A 15,051-nucleotide genomic window follows, 5' to 3' on the forward strand; every position below is an offset into this window, starting at 1 on the left:
AAATGCTTGCCCAAATTGGGCAAGCAAACAATTTTGAAGTCACAATTTTTAACTGTTCCCCTTCGAACCAACAAAGTCAACGGTAAAACCCAAAAGAAAATGACTGCTTAATAATGATGCGACATGCTTAGATTTCATTTCAGCAACTTTCCAACTCTTTACATAAAGAAGCCCCAATGCAATGCAACATCAACACTTGATCGAATCAAGTTTGCTACTTCAGTGTGTTTAAGATCATGAATCACTGCACGCTGTATACTAAAATTACTGTGTTTTAGAAAGGCCTTTGACTCACAAGTGATTTTCTATGTATCATTTTCTTAGATATGTGGACTTTATTTTTGGGCAATTCACATTCATGTTCAGGCAAGTGTTCTGCAACACTTTGGAAATCTGCTTGCCCTCACCTGGACAAGGGGTAAAAAAATGTATTTTGTATTGTAGCACCCTGTATTAAAGGAAATGAAAATTATGCAACATATACAGTCAAACCTGCCTTAGCGGCCACCTGTCTATAGCAGCCACTGAAAAATCACCCAAGAGAAAAGCCCTGTTAAAGACCCTGTGTATAGCGGTCATCTGTCTAACGCGGCCAGCGGCAACAGATTTTGTTTCCCAGCGGCCACAGATTTTGTTTCCCGCGGCAGATTTTAACCTACTAGCGGCCACAAACCTGATGGAGCTGTATGGGTGTAGCCGAGTCGATAATTCAGGATATTTTTCTGCTTTGTAGCCGGACCAGTCATTCATGGGCAACATTCAGTGATTGCCACCGCTACATTCATCACTCATTCAGTTGCTTCCTCATGACTGTACACATGCTACTGTGCAACAATTTCATGAACACTGGTACTGTTCAATGCATGGAACACACTTGTGTATATCATATCATACGTACGCATAATTCATAAGTACTTATAGATATACAATGATGATACATGTACATACATTTGCAGGCTATGCACACAAAGTTGGATAACCTGTCTATACAGGGTTCGAAATTGGCGATGGTCCGCTGGCCATTGGCCACCCAAAATCATGTCGGACTAGCTAAAAATCATAAAATTCTGAAGTAACTAGTCCATCTGGCTAGCCAAAATATTGCTTCAGTGTCAAAATTGATTTTAAGTAGTCCGCCTGGCTAGTTAAAAAAAACTAGAAATATCACTCAAGGTGATTAATACCCCCGCCCCGTGACGACAGTCTTACACAAGGAATGATCTTTCCTTGATCTTCTGCCATTTAAATGCCGTTACCATGGCAACGCAGCTTCCGACACGTCCGAAAAATATGTCTTGCACATCTTCCCACCAAGACTATTGTGTGTGCCACATTTCATTAGCTTTTGTCAAAAACTGAGGAAGTAGTTCAATCCACAAGATCTTTCCTTGATCTTCCGCCATCAATATGCCGTTACCATGGCAACGCAGCTTCCGACACATCCAAAAATATGTCTTGCACATCTTCCCACCAAGACCAATGTGTGTGCCACATTTCATGAGCTTCAGTCGAATACAGAGGAAGTAGTTCAATCCGCAAGATCTTTCCTTGATCTTCTGCCATTTATATGCCGTTACCATGGCAATGCAGCTTCCGACACGTCCGAAAAATATGTCTTCCACATCTTCCCACCAAGATCAAGGTGTGTGACACATTTCATAAGCTTTGGTCAAAAAACTGAGGAAGTAGTTAAATCCGCAAGATCTTTCCTTGATCTTCTGCCATTAATATGCCGTTACCATGGCAACGTACTTTCGGGTACTGTCGAAAAATGCGTCTTGCAAATCTACAACCAAAGGCACACATCTGTACCAAGTTTCATGGAAATTGGGCAAAAACTGAGGAAGTAGTTTGCAACACAAAATTTTCCATCATTTTGGCTCATAATATGTGAGCTGTTACCATGGCAACATACTTTTTGTCACTGTCAAGAAATATGTCATGCTGACCTATATCCTAAGACAAACATTCAATATGAATTCCATGAGAATTGGAAGAACACTGATGAAGCAGTTTTGCCATGAAGCATTTTGCCCTATATTTTACCAATAACATGCCGTTACCATGGCAACGCACTTTTTGCCACTGCGGAAATATGTGTCTTGCACATTAACATATTCAGATGAACATCTGTACCTAATTTCATAAAAATTGATCAAAAACTGTGGGAGGAGTTCGCGACGCAAGATTTGTACCCATTTTTGCCCATAATATGCCGTTACCATGGCAACGTACTTTTGGGTACTGTCAAAAAATACGTCTTGCACATCTACAACCCAAGGCACACATCTGTAGTTTGCAGGCACAAACCCTTGTTGGTCGTATAGGAGTCTGCATGCGCCGAGACTAATACACGCACCACTACACTGCAGCCTCTCCCAACAAGGGTTTGTACAGACTTCAAAAAACAGTTTCTCACGGTGAAAATCAAACTCCACCCTCTACCCATGTGATTGGTTGCTTTCCAATGTCCATCACCATCTCTGGGGACTTGGCTAGCAGCACCCAATAACTGGATAATTAGGAAGACAGATTAGGCAGATATCACCAGTCCATGGGTGAAATAAAAACAACACTGGTCAGTGGTCAGACAACCCTTCCTCCATTGATACCAGTACACCAGATTCCAAGGGGTGTATTAGGTGACCGTTTCTCCCTACTTTACTCAGTACAGTCATCTCTTCCCTGACTCTTCTGTAAACCATGGAGCAGCATGCAGACCTATGCTATGTGGATTCATGGTGTAAACCATGAAATGACTAAAATGTAATGAGATATTTTTAAGGGCATCATCTGCTTTTCTGACCCAGATTTCAAGGCATGTTTTAACTTTTTGCAACAATTAATGAGAACCCACTTATAATATGACTATCAAAAGAGCATTGGCCCCTACATACTATTCTATTACAATTTCATTTGACGAAAATCAAATTTGAGATGGTTGAGATATCCCAAAACAATTGGTCCTAATGAAATGTGGGAACTTTCTCTTAATTATATGGACCACTTTGCTTTACTTTGTTTTTGGATATTTCCAAATCTGACTTTCATCAAATAAAATTTTAACTACTCTTTAATATGTCAAGCAGTTTCTATCATGCAAAAAGTTAAAAGTTGAATCACCATCTCAACCAAAACTACCATCCTTTCTTTTACTCGCTGGTATACTGTGTAGTCATGGGCCCACTAATTAAACACAAACCTAGGTTCATTGTAAGTGTACCAACCTATGTGATAATTTAAAATTAATACCCTTGAATTTCATTATGTATATGTTCTGAATAAAACCTTAACTTTGAGAAGATCAAGGTTGAAAAGCAAAGAACAGTTCTGGTGCCTATATGCACGAACCAAACCCAGAAAAACATTACTTCTATAAGAGGTTTTCTACTTCTAAGAGTAATCTTTAATAAGTAGAGTCAGAGATGGTCTTCTGTATACTAGTAACTTCTCTCCCTAGTTTGATCTCTCTCCTATGGCAAGTTCCGACAGTGTTTCAAATTCACTGTTAATTCCTCTCTATATTGGTCTGATAAAACAATGCATTTCCTGAGTGAATTAATACATACATCTTTTAAAACTTGTGATAGATATCAATGTAAAATCTCCTGGATGCTGCAGTTAATCATAACTTGCAATTGATTATAATTCTCTATTCTATACTAGTAAAAATAAGTTGCTGGTTGCAATCAATTGTTTTCCATCTTTATTGATTGCATAACACTGAAAGAGCTAATACTAACTTGTCATGTGTTCACTCAAAATGAGTTGAATCTGCTGTGTCGTAGCTGTAATAATCTAATAAGTGCTTTTTGGAAATGAACCTGCAGTCTGTTGGCAACAGCGTAATATTTGTCACTGTTGACCAATGTTTTGCCATGATAACAACATTATTCATATTTTTAAAATCATTTACAATTTTGTGGATCAAACTTTTTCAGTTTTTTTTTAACCATTTGAGTTGAAATTTGGAAATCATGACCGCTCGATAGCAATGTGATTTTGCACAACACTTAAATAATGCATATATAGATGTGTATAGAATTTTCAATATGCCTAGTTCCATTGAACATTAGTATTTTTATGGATAAATACAAAGTCACATGAATTGACCTAACTCCCTCGCTTTTTGAGCATTAGACTTGAAATTTGGCACATGTGACCACCATTGTCGGCCTATGTTATACTGTATACAAATTTTATCTTTCGTCATTGTCGACAGTGTTCGCCATGGTAACAGCATTTTTATCAAAAACATTTGTGGAACAAACTGCCCACTTTTTGAACATTTGATTTGAAATTTTAGAGACTTATTATCACTCTTACATGTAGGGCCTATTTTAGCAAGACATTTGTGTGTGTATGTGTGGTTTTCAGTCTGTCTGTTGCCATGACATGAATATTTTCTTACATATATGTGGATTGATCAACTGTAACTCCCTCAGTTATTGAGCATCATATAGAATTGAAATTTCGCATAATTGGCTGCTAAAATGTAAAGTGAAGATATGCAAACTCCATCTCTTGTCATTGCTGACCAAAATATTTGCGTGATAACATACAAATTACTAATTGATTTAGCTAAATCCAGCAGTTTGAAGGATTTGACTTGAGATTTGACACATGTGACCAATACACATTTCAAATGCTCAAAGCATTTCTTTCCTCAATGTTGAACAATGCATTCCCATGGCAACATCTTTTTTTTGATAAAAGGTGTCAACAAATATTGTGGATAATAATATAGGGCTTACTCCCTCAGTCTTCGAACATTTGACTTGATATTTGGTACATGTGACCACTATAGCATGTTGATGCTTAAACTCTGTCTTTGGAGTATGGCAAATCTGTGTTGCCATTTTATAGGCATTTTTCATGAAAAAAAAAAATTCACTTCTTTCGTCATGGACGGACAGTATTTGCCACAAAAATTATTAAGTTTTTGAATAAAAATCAATCATACAAAAACATTATGGCTTATGCTATTTTCCTCAGTTTTTAGAATGTTCATTTTGGGGGACCATTATAGATTTATATGCATATTGAAAAACTCATTTTTTGTCAATGTTGAATAATGCATTGCCACGGTAGCAACCTGATAAAAAGAGCACTAAAACATTGTGTACTGAGCTAACTCACTCAGGTTGAGGTCCATGGGGTATTAACCACATTTAGTGATAGTTCTAGTCTGGATTGCATGTATTGTTCTGCCAGTCCTCGCCTGTGGTACATTCTCTTTATTTTCTGAGCAACACATTTTTGCTTGTTTGTTTGTTTGTTTTAATGAACTTCTGTTTTTCTTTTAAGAAATGTAGGTAGGCTAAGTTCTTTAAACTCTTAACTGTAACCATTTCTCTTTGAAAAAAAAATGGGCATATATTCCTTGGTAATGTAGCCCATATTATGTGTGGGACCTTGATATTTTAACCTGGTTATAGAAACTTCAAAAATTCATAACTTTTTCTTTATCTAATTTTCCTCAAACTGTCACTGATATGTTCTAATAATGTTGCTGAACTCCCTCAATCCACATGTATTTCAACGTGAACTTGCACAGTACATATCACTTTTACGATATCATCAAAATATGTATTATTTCTTTTCTTTTACTCCCCGAAAGCATTTTACTTCTATGCGTTCATGGCTTTATGACAATGCAACACTGTTTTATAGAAATATCAAAAAATCGCAGGAAATATTTTGATGATATCGTAAAAGACAAATTCACATTGAAATACATGTGGATTGAGCGAATTCAGCGATTAGAACATATCAGTGACAGTTTGGGGAAAGTTAGATAAAGAGAAAGTTATAACTTTAAAAATTCATAACTTTGTTATTAAGCTCTATAATATCATCCACAATATTTGTAAGAAACAGTTTAGGCCTAAATGCATGACAATTACAAATTTGACTTTGGTGTCACATTTTTACTTGAATGGGTTGATCCAGGTTACGTTAGCTAATTTTATATCTCAGCTCCTATGGGCCCATTGGCAAGTATTTCGTTGAGAATTCGAAAACTTGAAATCGGGTATATGTTGGTACATCTACATGTACCTCACATTAGCAATAGCACGAGCAAGAAATTACGTAGGCCTGAAGGGAAAGGTCATCAAATCATAAAGTATAGTAATCTATTACTGTAGATGAATAAACCTTGGTACATTTATTATCAAAGTTTGAGTAGGCAAATTTGACGAAATGCATGATAAGCAGGCACTAATGCATAAATAGGTGAATTAAGGTTTTATGTAGACTCGCATTAAATCAGAATGTCACATACAAAGCGACTTATTTCTTTTTAAACAGATAAAGGTTAGGCTCGTAAAGACAAATAGTTTGGTATAATCTTGATTAAGACTTAGGTATGTTTATACTATAGCTCTTCATGAAATAATAGAAATATATGAAAGAAGGAGTTTGAATGCATTTTCAATGTACAAAAACAGAGAATGATTTATTTAGTATTTCTATCACAAAGAGACTTGAGAATTGAGAGAAAGGTGAAAATAGAGGGAAAATCATGTTGGTCTTGACATGATTCGGTAATTATAAAGAGTAGACAGAAAGAAACAAAGAATAAGATCTAGTGAGAGCTTGAAAAGAGAGAAAAGAAGAAACAAACCGAAAGCAGGGAGGTGGGAAGAGATTCCCACCTCCATGCAGAAAGGGAATGGCTGGGATATGTTCCTTGGTTCCTCATGTGCAAGGAGGTGGTCACCAAGAGAGATCTCTTCCACCTCCCTGGTCACTCATTGCAGAGGGAGCATTCTTGCTCTAGAAAGTACATCCCAAGTCTTACATAACAATTCAAACCGCTATCTGGTTTTCTACTCAGGTTGACCTTTATCTCAGTGGGGGTCAGCCAGACAGCCCCCCATTGGACATGTCAATCACAGTTACCATGACAATCCTCTCAGAGTGAAGCTCCGCCCAATAAACATGAAAAGGTGTTTATGGACCCAAAGGTTGTACAAACCCTTGTTGGGAGAAGCTACAACACAGGGCCTATGGGACAGTGCCGAAGTGGTGCATATAGTAGTCTTGATGCAGACTCCTTTACGACCAACAAGGGTTTGTGCCTGCAAACTAACACATCTGTGCCAAGTTTTATGGGAATCGGTTGAAAATTGAGGAAGTAGTTCGCGACGCAAGATTTGCAACGGACCAACCGCCCGACCGCCCGACCGACCGCCCGACCGTCCGCTGATTCCTATATACCCCCTTCAAACTTCGTTTGGCGGGGGTATAAAAAGTTAAGTGCGACCCCTGCTATAGCGGCAACCTGTCTATAACGCCTAATAACGGCCACTTTATTCGTCGCCCTTGGGTGGCCGCTATAGACAGGTTTAACTTTACATGGGCTTTGCTTTCATACAGGTCATACAAATACAGTTAAGTAACTGTGGCTAAAAAGAAAGCACAGCTTGTTTCCCTAAAATAATTGTGTACAATAGCTTTTGTAACAACAGATGTTGCTGTATCTTGGCACCTCTATGACCTTGGGACAATACGATAAGTGATTATGGATAGATAGAGTGAGAATTCTTACCCAAAACAAAGCAAACACACAAACAAACAAATTAGGTGTTGTAAAATACATCTGACTCACATGATTAAAGCAACTTGTTCACATTTTCATATCAATGTATCACAACTTATCTCATTTTCACAGCTTGCTCATCAGGCCTAACTTACAAAACTGTACTTGTACTAAAGCAGCCCAGACATTCTGAGAAAAGCTACACATGTAGATCAATAATGGTTAGAAAAGTATACATTTTTATAATTCACATGCCAGCAGAATTATTACCTCCGCAAAGGGAGGAGGTTATGTTTTCATAACCGTTGGTTCGTCTGTGTGCAAAATGATTGAAAAAGTTACTGACGGATTTGGATGAAATATGCAGGAAAGGTTGAGAATGACAAGAAACAGATGATCAAATTTTGGTTGTGATAAAGGGGGTTATAGATTTTTTGAAGGATTTTTGATATTTTTGGCAGGTAGGGTCAATGAACTTGAGAGTTCAAGCTGCATATTTTTTAGGTTTTCATATGCGCATTAGAGTGCATGCTCTAGTTTCTGGTCCAGGGCAAGGCATGCCACCCAGCTGGTATTGGTGACGTAATGAAAGGTTTCTATAATTGGGAGATCAGGAGATTTTCAGCATGTGTACATTTGGGTAGAAATCACTGATCTCTACAGAAGAACAAGATCAGTGGTGGAAATAAGCTGCTTGGCGGAGGTCTGTGCTCTCAGAGTGCTTCTCTAGTTTCAAATGGAATCCACAAGACCTTTTCATATGGCAGCCATGGTCAAATAAGTGGAATTTTATTCTCCTACTAAGGAGACAGAAATGTACTTGCCTGCGTTACGCAGTATAGCTGGCAAATATTGTTTAGACGGTATAAGTGTGAACACTTAATTGTTTTCAGGCACGCATGACGGAATGCATTGTATCCGTCATGCGAGTGGAGGGAAATTTGAATATGAAAGGTGATAGATGCCTGTGTAGGGAGCAGTGAGGAAGAAGAGGCATTCTAACCTTGCACTCCATTGCTAGCACGTTCGAAATTATAAATTTATTAGAAACAAACCAAACTGAGGTTTATGCTTATGACTTTGGTATCAGCCATAGCCATAGGGTTTTTCCAGAGTTTTGAGCTTATTAAGTTTTATCTCTGTTTTTTTTTCACCCCGGGCTATTTCGTTAATTAGTCCTGTTATATCTTGTTATATCGATTTCTAAAGAAATCGGGATCCTTGTCAGAAGATCGATATGCATATCGATATGAATTATGTCAAGACAAATTATTCTTATTATGTTGCTCTTAATAATTAGAGATTTCTCTTAATAAAGGCCAGCTCTTCGTGCTAGTAGCTCGGCAGGCTATATCTCAAAATATTGGATTGAGCATATTTTGTGGTGTCATTATGTGACCTAGTAAGGTGAAGGCTGTTAAAAGGAGTGGATGATGGGTGGGCAGTGTTTTGAACGATAGAGTGATGAACTTGCATCATGCTTGCTACAGAGCAGTATTGCACTTTTGGTCTAAAAACTAACTTTGGGAGATCTAAGGTTTACTTGGGCTTGAAAAACATAAAAACACTGACTGACTGTGTTTCCCCATCAATCTGTTTTATTTTTTAAGCTGATTTCATAATTGCCATATCACCACACCTAAATCAAATGAATCATTAATGGCAATGTAGCACACTAAATATGTGTATTTCTACTGATGCAAAATTAATTTGAGAGCACCTCTCCTTATAATGCAAGTTCTACTCACGCAGGCTATGATAGTACAAGAGTTCTTGTAAATGTCCACCCTAAAGTATTAATATCCGAATGCAACCTTTTTTAGTATGCATAATTTTTATGATATAACATACAAGCTGATATCCTATATTTGTATAGTAACATATCAAAACTGATACTGCTGTGCAATTGTAGTTTGCATTTCAAAATAGATGATGCCATGTGCAAGCAGTATGCATAAAAGCTAAATTTGCCCCATCCACTGAAACAGTAGCTGGTAGGGATAGTTTATGTATGGAGCGAGTTCCTTCGTACTGTTTCCTCCACTTCAATACAAAATTTAAGTAGTGATATATTACATTTCAAATGAGTAAGTACAGCTTATTTTGAATGGATAAGTGGACAAAGACTGTGATGACATGCTATGTAATACAGAACATCATTATTTTGACGAGATTTTTTTTTCTACTAACATTCCCCACCAACAAGCTGCAACACCCAAGTCTTCTAATCTTGCTGCATTATAGAAGTGAAAAGATGATTTTGAGGGTTGTCACTTCAAAATCAAGGTTTATGCTCAAGCACAACATGGAAATGCTCACTATACTAATTCTAATGACAAATGTAGGTATAAATTAATACTAGTGGCCTCAGAAGACATGTTCTAATCTATTAAATGCCATGTGGGCATGAGTTCCACTTTGCAAATTATGCTAATTTTTGTGAGTGCCCAATATCCAAACATATACGTAAGTGTTAGATATACAATATAAAAAAAAAATGCACAAGGTTCGACCTTTCACGGCCGTGCCAAAATTCAATTGTCGCAGCTTGCAGTTGTGCGCCCGTTCACGGCAGATACAACAATATTCGGTAATATATCGCTAAACACAGCGACACATAGCACACTAGCAATCTACAAAAATCAACTGATGATATGGGCACAATCTCCAACAAAGGGGAAATTTTCTCACCGATATGACACCATCTCTCATCAAAAAATCATTTTCAGTAGGGTCTATTTCAAGGGACTAAAAAAACGGATCTTTTTGTTATTTTCCTGATGTTCATGGATTTTGAAAATGTGTCCATACATAGAAATAGAACTTTCGCAAGCTGATGTCCACTACCATTTTTTTCTGGAAGTAGTATAGTAACCATATAAAAAAAAAATGAGACAAACATGAGAAAAACATCAACAATATTGCCAGAACTGCAATCCCTATTTGTCATCTAATATCCATTTTGCCTACTGCCACTTTGTCTACTCCCACCTCGTCTACAAGTCATCTCGTCTACATTCACTTTGTCTAGTTATCATATCGTCCAACCCTTAGTTCGTCTATACCCAACATGGTCTATACCCATCTTGTCTACACCCAACTGGTCTACACCCAACTGGTCTACTCCCAACTGGTCTATACCCAATTGGTCTACTCCCAACTGGTCTACTCCCATCTGGTCTACTCCCAACTCGTCTACTCCCAACTCGTCTATACCCAATATTGGTCTACTCCCAACTGGTATACTCTCAGCAATTTACCCAAACTGATCATTCCCATCTGGTCATGCTAATAATGAATATACCACTTTGTCTAGTGTCCAGTCCGTCTCACTGTCGATATAAAAATAAAGGTGAATGAATGGAGTGTTGAAGTTTGGATATATAAATGCTGTATGATTGCTTCTGACTATAAATTACACATCCAGCACAAATATAACACAGCAAGTTTTTCACACTGTGACATTATTTTTTTTATAAAAAGTAATAAAATTGTCATAATTAGAATAAAAAATTTAAACCAAATGGGACACCAAGAGTGTTCAAGCTATTTCAATGGGAAAGGAAACTGGATGAAGTAGACTTAAGTAAGAAGTTTGGAGTAGACAAAAAAAAGAAAAAATATATATATATAACAAGTAGACCGGTTGGGAGTAGACCAGTTGGGACTAGACCAGTTGGGTGTAGACCAGTTGGGAGTAGACCAGTTGGGAGTAGACCAGATGGGAGTAAACCAGTTGGGAGTAGACCAGTTGGGAGTAGACCAGTTGGGTGTAGATCAGTTGGGAGTAGACCAGTTGGGAGTAGGCCAGTTGGGTGTAGATCAGTTGGGAGTAGACCAGTTGGGAGTAGGCGAGTTGGGTGTAGACCAGTTGGGAGTAGACTAACTGGTTATTAAACTAATTGAGTATTAGACAAGGTGGATGTAGACCAATTGGCTATTAGACAAAATGAGCTGTAGACTATTTCATTCATAGACCTAATGATTAATAGACGAAATGGTCAATAGACATAATGGGTATTAGAAGAAATGTGACTTAGACAAATTAGAGATTAGATTAAGTGGTTAGTAGACGAAATGGCAATTAGACTAATTGGCATTTAGACAAAATGGTTGGTAGACGAGTTGGTAGTAGACGAAGCAAGTTTAGACGAGATGGCATTAGACTAGGTGAACAGTGGACAGTGTGGTTGTAGACGAGGTGCCAGTTTACCATTTCAACATGCTTCAAGTTCAATTGCAATGCAACTTGGCACCTACACAACGTTCGCAAGCCATGCGAAGGCATTTTGCAGAAGATCATGGAGCACGCGCTTATTGCATAGGAATTGTACATCATGCTGCAAGTCAAGCTACACTCCTGTTTAGTACTGGCACTGCCATCGGCCAATGCCATGCGGTGCTGGATGTGGCCCTAGTCAATCTTGACTAAACTGCACTTGTCATTGGTTATATTTTTGTGATAACATTAGTGAGTACCAAGGTACATGTATCGATAACCTTGTCTTAGTGACTTAGATGTACAGTATTCATTGCATAATCGCGCATCTGATAATCGCGAACCTCGCTTAAATGACATACGTTTCCCAGAAACATTTCCAATACATGTTATTTTCACTGGATAATCGAGCGGGGACCTCTGATAAACGGGACAATTTTTCTTCAAGCGATCTTTGATTTTGTTGATATTTTACACCAAAAATCTACCAAAATATCACAACAATATTTCAAAGATTCCCTATCAGTTGTTGTTTACATCGAACTTACAAAGCAAGCTTCGGACTGGTGTGTTTTGACCTCCGTCTATCCAGCACACGTACATGCATAGCCACGAAAGCGCCGTGTATAAGTATCCATGCCATTGCGAAACACATGCTTTCGCGAACATTCTTCTCCCCTACATACCTGGTAAGCAAAGCCATGTGCTCGCTTGCAATTCCTACTCACATCCAATAAAAAACATGCCTCACTCACACAGCTCAGGCTGTGTACATTGTTAAATCTCAGTCATACACTTTAGGCAAAGTCCAAATTCCTCATCTCCGAGTGTTTCAACTTTCAATACACTGTGATCTGTGTGTACGTCACAATCTTCCTCAGTTGTGAATGAGCTAGAGGGTGCACCGAGGGGTAGCGTGGTTGTGTATTCATACTGTATGTACAGTACGTCAGTATGCATGTGTGTGTGTGTGTGTGTGTGTGTGTGCACTACATGTACATGTCATATGGTATGATAGTGTATAGGGTATGGTGAGTGCTCATTGCGAAATCGGGCCATGTTTGCGATGAATACTGTAATATGAAATGGTTGAAAATATGGCCTACATGTAATTTGCCAAATTTGTTTATAGTCTGGAAAATAGATGGCTGCAGGGCTGCCAACTCTCACTCATTGAGAGTGAGACTCACTCATTTTGGTCCTTTCTCACTCTAAAACTTAATTTCATTTGCATGCATTTCTATTGATCTCACTCATTTTGACTCCTAAATTACAGCATTGGCCTAGTTCTATGCAATATGGGTGTCTCACTCTCAAGTGGCTGCCAACACTAAATAACAGGGTAAATTACTCTAGGTTTCTATAACTATGTCTAGCTATAGCGAGATACACAGCCCTGTTGCTGTACACAAGTGACAGACGACATGGACAGGTACGGTACATTAGATAGAAGTTAGAAATAGAAATATTAGAATTTCTAAGCAAGGTGACCTAGGTACCTAGCTTAGATTTTTTAGAAAATTTCTAACGGCTATTTCTAATTTCTATAAAAATTTATAGAACAGTGGTTATACTAGAATAGAGCTATCTAAATCAAAGTATGGGCAGGCTTCCTTTTTATGTCCCCCTCACTATTTTTCCATACCATTCTAGGCTGTTTCCGCCACTATACTACGACGTACGAGCTACCTTTCCCTACATACCAACAGGGATGGAGGGATAATGTACATGCACTCAGTCCGACTCCTTAACCGTAGCCCCACGCATTTGGCATTGTGGTGGAGGCATTCGGAAAGTCTTGGCCACTGCAATGCCAATGGCAATGCAATGGATTGCACAGTCAATGCAATGTGTGGACACTTGGTCAGATAGCTATAGGAGTCTCGCACCGCTTCATGATATGGGAAGATATAAATTTACTTCACCTCGATAAACACTCGACTTCAAGTCCGTCCCGTCGCATGAATGGGAAACAATGAACTTTAATTCTTACACTAACACTTACATTTTATTGCCTTGCTAAACCCGACAATCGCGAGGATTGAGCTTATGACACCACACAGCTACCGTAACGTTTACACACAGCTGATGATAGTCGTGAGCAGTAGCTGCAATACCAGTCCCGTTGCGTCGGTGAACCCGCGGGTAGCAATTTAGCATTTAACTACAGTACTTAGTCCCTAGCCTACCTACTGAATCAATGTCTGACAACTTGATTGGTTACTTACGGTAAATTCTACACAAGCTCGAATCGTATTATTATCTGTTTTCAAAGCGCTTACTCTTATTTTTAGGACATTACCTTAAATCTTCAGGTGATGTACGACTGAGTCAATCTTCGCTCGCTCGGACTCGCGGTTCGTGTTTACAGTCAGCTAGCTAGCTACATGAACAAGGATCGATCGAGGGATCGCGAGGATCTAGGGAGTAGGGCGGCGGTGCGGTCGGTGGGTGCATATAAATGTCCAAAGGAGTGTACACGTAGCTCGAATCGAACCTACATAGGCGGCGCTGCGCAGGTAGGTGCCACGAAATCAGGCAGGTCACAAGAACTTTCTCTTACTTGGTGAGGGATATATCCCACAGGGATATATATCCTAGTTTTGGCTGAGATAAGGGATTCAGATTTTAACTTTTTGCAAGTTAATTAGAAACCATTTATGAAATATCAAAGAGCATACATGAAGACGGACACGTGCAAATTTCTCTATGGGCCTAATGTAAAAGACGATTTTTATTTTAATGGAATGAAGTGAATAGACTGATAGCAAAAACAAAACGCCATTTTCATATTAGGCCTATGTAAAGTTTTCATAGTGATAGAGAAAAATACAATCCTGCACTCGTTACATACCGAGAAATTTTAATGAAGATATTGCCATCAATAGTTACTGTAGCCACATCATTTGATTTGCTTTTAAGGGGATTGAATCTCAATTGAATGCATAATTTATGATGCTCAGACCCTAGAAGCAACATATTATGTGGGTTCGAAAGCCTACGGGCTTAAAGTGAATGACTTTACTTTTGTGTGCTCTAATCCGCATGTCACTGACCATCTATTCCTCTTTCATTTCGTGTGACATGCACATACAGTATACAGTGTATCCCTTTGTATTGTTCACTTCGGTTTTCAATGTTTTAAATGTTTATGATATCCCATATTCTCTTTTACCTATCGAAGAGATAATAACAATGATATAATGATAAAAATGGTGATGATGATGATGATGATGATGATAAAAATGGTGATGATGAGGATGATGATAATAATAATGATAATGAT

General features: G+C 38.3%; 1 protein-coding gene across 1 annotated transcript in view; it reads right to left on the reverse strand.

The window, feature by feature from the left end:
• LOC139729538 (ORM1-like protein 2) overlaps positions 1 to 14,140 on the reverse strand; it is a 31,056-nt gene extending 16,916 nt beyond the window's left edge. Inside the window, exon 1 of the mRNA XM_071640465.1 lies at positions 14,068 to 14,140. The gene's annotated coding sequence lies outside the window, so the exon portion shown is untranslated. The remainder of the gene's footprint in view (positions 1 to 14,067) is intronic.
• Between the last annotated feature and the right edge of the window lie 911 nt (positions 14,141 to 15,051).

This window comes from Diadema antillarum, unplaced genomic scaffold (genome assembly GCF_040938485.1).
Source record: "Diadema antillarum isolate AM-2024a unplaced genomic scaffold, OU_Dant_1.0 seq00000244_RagTag, whole genome shotgun sequence".
Taxonomy (NCBI): domain Eukaryota; kingdom Metazoa; phylum Echinodermata; class Echinoidea; order Diadematoida; family Diadematidae; genus Diadema; species Diadema antillarum.